We start from the raw sequence: 5,734 nt of genomic DNA, 5'->3' as shown, positions 1-5,734 counted from the left end.
GAAAAATGTTTAAGGGCTTAGTAGACACTGGGGCAGATGTCAGCGTTATCAGCAAAGAATTCTGGCCTCCAAGTTGGTCCGTGGTAGAAGCTATGGGCTCCATTAGGGGGGTGGGAGTTCCTGATAACACACAACGTAGTGCTGCAGTCTTAAGGTGGCAAGATGAGGAAGGACAGACAGGATGGTTTCAGCCCTATATTGTCTCTGGAATTGTAGTCAATTTATGGGGCAGGGATGACTTAGAAGGTTTACAAGCTTGTATTATTACCGGCAAAGGACAGCAGTTTATAACTCAGATGGGATATTAGACTGGTCAAGGCGTAGAACCCATCCAAGCCAAAGGAAACCCAGGAAGATGAGGATTAGGATATCAACCTTTTTAGGAGTGGTCACTGCTCAGTCTCCTCGCCCCCATGCTGATCCTATACAATGGAAAGATGATAGACCTATATGGGTGGATCAGTGGCCATTAACCAAGGAGAAATTAGGTCATATTCATGGATTAATACAGGAACAAATAGAAGCTGGTCATATAGAGCCTTCCAATAGCCCTTGGAATATGCCTATATTTATTATACCTAAGAAGGTGGCAGGGAAATGGCGATTGATACATGATCTCAGAGCAATTAATGCTACTATGCATACCATGGGAGCTTTGCAACCTGGACTCCCAGCTCCTTCACAAATCCCTCTAGACTGGTCTCTTATAGTAGTAGATCTTAAGGATTGTTTTTTCACCATTCCCTTGGCACCTCAAGATAAACAAAGATTTGGCTTTTCAGTGCCATCTATTAATAATATATAACCCATGAGAAGATATCAGTGGAAGGTTTTGTGTGTTACTGGAACTTGCCTGCCTAAGGGCTATGGGTGTATCCCAAACCAATAAAAGGTTGGCGAGGCCTGAGCACCAGTGGAAGTCTTTCCCCTTGAGTTGGACTTACCCCCTTGGCCCCCCAATATTTCCAAATTATCTTTTTTTTTTTTACAAAAGAAATGCAAAATATTTTTTTTTATTATTAGTTAAGGTATTACAAATGTGTCCTCATCCCCCCCATTAACCGCCCAACCTCCCCCTCCCACACCCCCGCCCCCCCCCCCCCCCGCCCCGCACACTCATGCTCCCATCCCCCTGTTGTCCATGTCCATTGGTTTGGCTTATATACATGTATACAAGTCCCTCGGTTGATCTCTTCCCCGTACCCCCGCCCTCCCCTACTTTCCTTCTGGGGATTGATAGCCTGATCGCTGTTTATCAGTCTTTGGGTCTGTCCCTTTTCATCAGTCTACATTGTTCTCTATAATCCACAAATGAGTGAGATCATGTGGTATTCATCTTTCTCTGACTGGCTTATTTCACTTAGCATAATGCTCTCCAGTTCCATCCATGCTGTTGCAAAAGGCAAGAGTTCCTTTTTTTTTTTTTACAGCAGCATAGTATTCCATTGTGTATATGTACCACAGTTTTCTAATCCACTCATCTGCTGATGGGCACTTAGGCTGTTTCCAAATCTTAGCTATGGTGAATTGTGCTGCTATGAACATAGGGGTGCATATATCCTTTCTGATTGGCGTTTCTGGTTTCTTGGGATATATTCCTAGTAGTGGGATCACTAGGTCAAAAGGGAGTTCTATTTTTAGTTTTTGAGGTAGCTCCATACTGTTCTCCACAGTGGCTGCACCAGTCTGCATTCCCACCAGCAGTGCAGAAGAGTTCTTTTTTCTCCACATCCTCTCCAACACATGTTGTTTGTTGATTTGTTGATGATAGCCATTCTGACAGGTGTGAGATGATAACGCATTGTCGTTTTGATTTGCATCTCTCGTATAATTAGTGACTTTGAACATGTTTTCATATGTCTTTCGGCCTTCTGTATGTTCTCTTTCGAAAAGTGTCTATCTAGGTCTGTTGCCCATTTTTTATTGGATTGTTTATCTTCCTTTTGTTAAGCTTCATGAGATCCCTGTAAATGTTGGAAATTAAACCGTTATCGGTGGTATCATTGGCAAATATGTTCTCCCATGTGGTGGGTCATCTTGTTGTTTTGTTGATGGTTTCCTTTGCTGTGCAAAAGCTTTTTATTTTGATGTAGTCCTATTTGTTTATTTTCTCTTTAGTTTCCATTGCCTTAGGAGCATTATCAGAGAAGAAATTCCTTTGGCATATGTTTGTGATTCCGCTGCCTGTGGATTCCCCTACTATTTTTATGGTTTCCAGGCTTACGTTTAAGTCTTTTATCCATTTTGAGTTTATTTTTGTGTATGGTGTGAGTTGGTGGTCTAGTTTCATCCTTTTGCATGTATCTGTCCAATTTTCCCAACACCATTTATTGAAGAGACTGTCTCCATTCCATTGTATGCTCTTGCCTCCGGTCGAATATTAATTGGGCATAGTGGTTTGGGTCGATTTCTGGGGTCTCTATTCTATTCCATTGATCTATATGTCTGTTCTTGTGCCAGTACCAAGCTGTTTTAAGAACAGTGGCTTTGTAATACAGTTTGATATCTGGTATTGAGATCCCACCTACTTTGTTCTTTCTAAGGATTGCTGCAGCTATTCGGGGTCTTTTTTTATTCCAGATGAATTTTTGGAACGTTCGTTCTAGATTTGTGAAATATGCCGTTGGTAAATTAATAGGGATTGCATTGAATCTATAGATTGCTTTGGGTAGTATGGACATTTTGATGATGTTGATTCTACCAATCCATGAACACGGTATGTTCTTCCATCTGTTTATGTCTTCCTCTATCTCTTTTTTCAGTGTCCTGTAGTTTTTGGCATATAAGTCTTTTACCTCCTTAGTTAAGTTTATTCCTAGGTATTTTCATTTTTTTGGTGCAATGGTAAATGGGATTGCTTCTGTAGTTTCACTTTCTGTAAATTCACTATTGGTGTAAAGAAATGCCATGGATTTCTTAGCATTAATTTTGTATCCTACCACATTGCCGAATTCATTTATTAAGGCTAATAATTTTTTGATGGAGTCTTTAGGGTTCTGTATGTACAGTATCATGTCATCTTCAAATAAGGACAGTTTTACTTCTTCTTTTCCAATCTGGATTCCTTTTATTTCTTCTTCTTGTCTGATCACAATGGCTAGTACTTCCAGTACTCTGTTGAACAGGAGTGGTGAGAGGGGGCATCCCTGTCTTGTCCATGTTTTAGGGGGAATGGTTTTAGTTTTTGCCCATTGAGTATGATGTTGGCTGTGGGTTTGTCATATATGGCTTTTATTATGTTGAGGTATGACCCTCAATTCCTATGTTGCTGAGAGTTTTTATCAAGAAAAGGTTTTAGATTTTGTCAAATGCTTTCTCCGCATCAATTGAAATGACTATGTGGTTTTTTTCTCTCAATTTGTTTGTGTTATATATCACATTTATTGATTTGCGGATATTGAACCATCCTTGCATCCCTGGGATAAATCCTACTTGGCCATGCTGAATCATCTTTTTGATGGACTGTTGGATCCGATTTGCTAGGATTTTGTTGAGGATTTTGGCATCTATGTTCATGAGGGATATTGGCCTATAATTCTCTTTCATTGTATTGTCTTTATCTGGTTTTGGGATTAGGGTGATGTTGGCTCATAGAATGAGCTGGGAAGTGTTCCTTCCTCTTGGATCTTTTGACATAGTCTGAGGAGGATAGGTTTTAGGTCTTCCTTGAATGTTTGGTAAAACTCCCCTGTGAAGCCATCTGGCCCCGGGCTTTTGTTTGCTGGATGCTTTTTGATTACTGCTTTGATTTCCTCCATAGTTATTGGCCTATTGAGATTTTTGGATTCTTCCTGATTAAGTTTTGGAAGGTTGTATTTTTCTAGGAATATGTCCATTTCCTCCAAGTTGTCTAGTGTGTTGGAGTAGAATTGTTCATAGTATTTTTTAATAATCCTTTGTATTTCTGTGGGGTCTGTTGTTATTGCTCCTCTTTCATTTCTGATTTTGTTTATTTGGGTCCTCTCTCTTTGTTTCTTGGTGAGCCTGCCTAGAGGTGTATCAATCTTGTTTATCCTTTCAAAGAACCAGCTCTTGGTTTTGTTGATCTTTTGTATTGTTTTTTTGGTCTCTACTGTCATTTTTCTCCGCTCTAATCTTTGTTATTTCCTTCCTTCTGCTTACAGTGGGCTTTTTTTGTTGCTCTCTTTCTAACTCTTCGAGTTGTAGAGTTAGGTCATTTATTCTCATTGTTTCTTGTTTCTTGCAGTAGGCTTGTAGAGCTATGAACTTCCCTTCTCAACACTGCTTTTTCTGTGTCCCATAGGTTTTGGATTGTTGTGTTTTCATGTCATTTGTTGCCATGATGCTTTTTATTTCTTCTTTGATCTCACTGGTAACCCAGTCGTTGTTTAATAGCATGCTATTTAGTCTCCATGTGTTTGATTTTTCTGGATTGTTTTTGTTGTAGTTGATTTCCTGTTTTATGCCTTTGTGGTCTGAGAAGATGCTTGATATGATTTCAATTTTCTTGAATTTGAAGAGACTTTGTCTGTGACCCAATATATAGTCTATCTTTGAAGATGACAAATGTGCACTTGAGGAGAATGTATATTCTGTGGCTTTGGGGTGAAATGTTCTGAAGATGTCAATTAATTCCATGTGATCTACTGAGTCATTTAGGATTGATGTTTCTTTGCTGAGTTTCTGTTTAGAGGATTTGTCCAGTGGTGATAATGGGGTGTTAAGGTCCCCTACTATGATTGTATTGCTGTCAATCTCTCCCTTGATCTTCTCCAGAAGATTTCTTACTGTATTTGGGTGCTCCTATATTGGGTGCATATATATTTACCAGAGTTATTTCTTCTTGTTGGGCTGCTCCCTTCTCTATCTCTTTTTATGTCCTTCACTTTGAGATCTAATTTGTCAGATATAAGTATTGCTACCCCGGCTTTTTTTTTCACTTCCATTGGCCTGAAAAACCTTTTTACATCCCTTCACCATTAGTCTGTGTGCGTCTCTTTTTCTGAGGTGGGTTTCCTGTAGACAGCAGATATATGGGTCATGTTTTCTTATCCACTCATTTACCCTATGCCTTTTGACTGGGGAATTTAATCCATTTACATTTAAAGTTATTATTGATAGAAACTTGTTAGTCGCCATTTTTGTTCTTTACCGCTGCTTTCCTTCTTTGTTTCCTATTTTTCTATTTACAGCAGACCCTTTAGCATTTCTTGCATTGCTGGCTTGGTTGTAATAAACTCCCGTAGACCGTTTTTGTCTGTGAAGCTCCTGATTTGACCCTCAATTTTGATTGATAGCCTCACTGGGTACAGTATTCTTGGGTTCAGACCTTCCTTTGCATGACTTTGTATATTTCATTCCATTCCCTTCTTGCCTGATGTGTTTCTGTTGAGAAATCGGTCGCTAGTCTGATGGGGGATCTTTGTAGGTAACTTTCTGTCCTCTCTCTGGTTGCTTTTAAGATCTTGCTTTGTCGTTGGTGTTTGCCAATTTAATATTATGTGGCCTTGGCGTCGGTCCTTTTAGGGTTCATTTTGTTTGGGACTCTGTGAGTTTCTTGGATTTGTGTGTTTTTTCTCCCTATATCAGGGAAATTTCTGTTACTATTTTTTCAAACAGGTTTTCTATTACTTGCTCAGTTTCCTCTCTTCTGGCACCCGTATTATTTGGATGTTGTTTCGTTTAGCATTGTCCCAGAGTTCTCTTAGGCTCTCCTCCTGCTTTTTTAATTTTTTTTTCTCGAAGCTGTTCTGTTTGGGTATATTTTCCTACA

Source organism: Myotis myotis, unplaced genomic scaffold, assembly GCF_014108235.1.
Source record: "Myotis myotis isolate mMyoMyo1 unplaced genomic scaffold, mMyoMyo1.p scaffold_m19_p_4, whole genome shotgun sequence".
Lineage (NCBI taxonomy): Eukaryota > Metazoa > Chordata > Mammalia > Chiroptera > Vespertilionidae > Myotis > Myotis myotis.
This window is presented reverse-complemented; position numbering follows the sequence as displayed.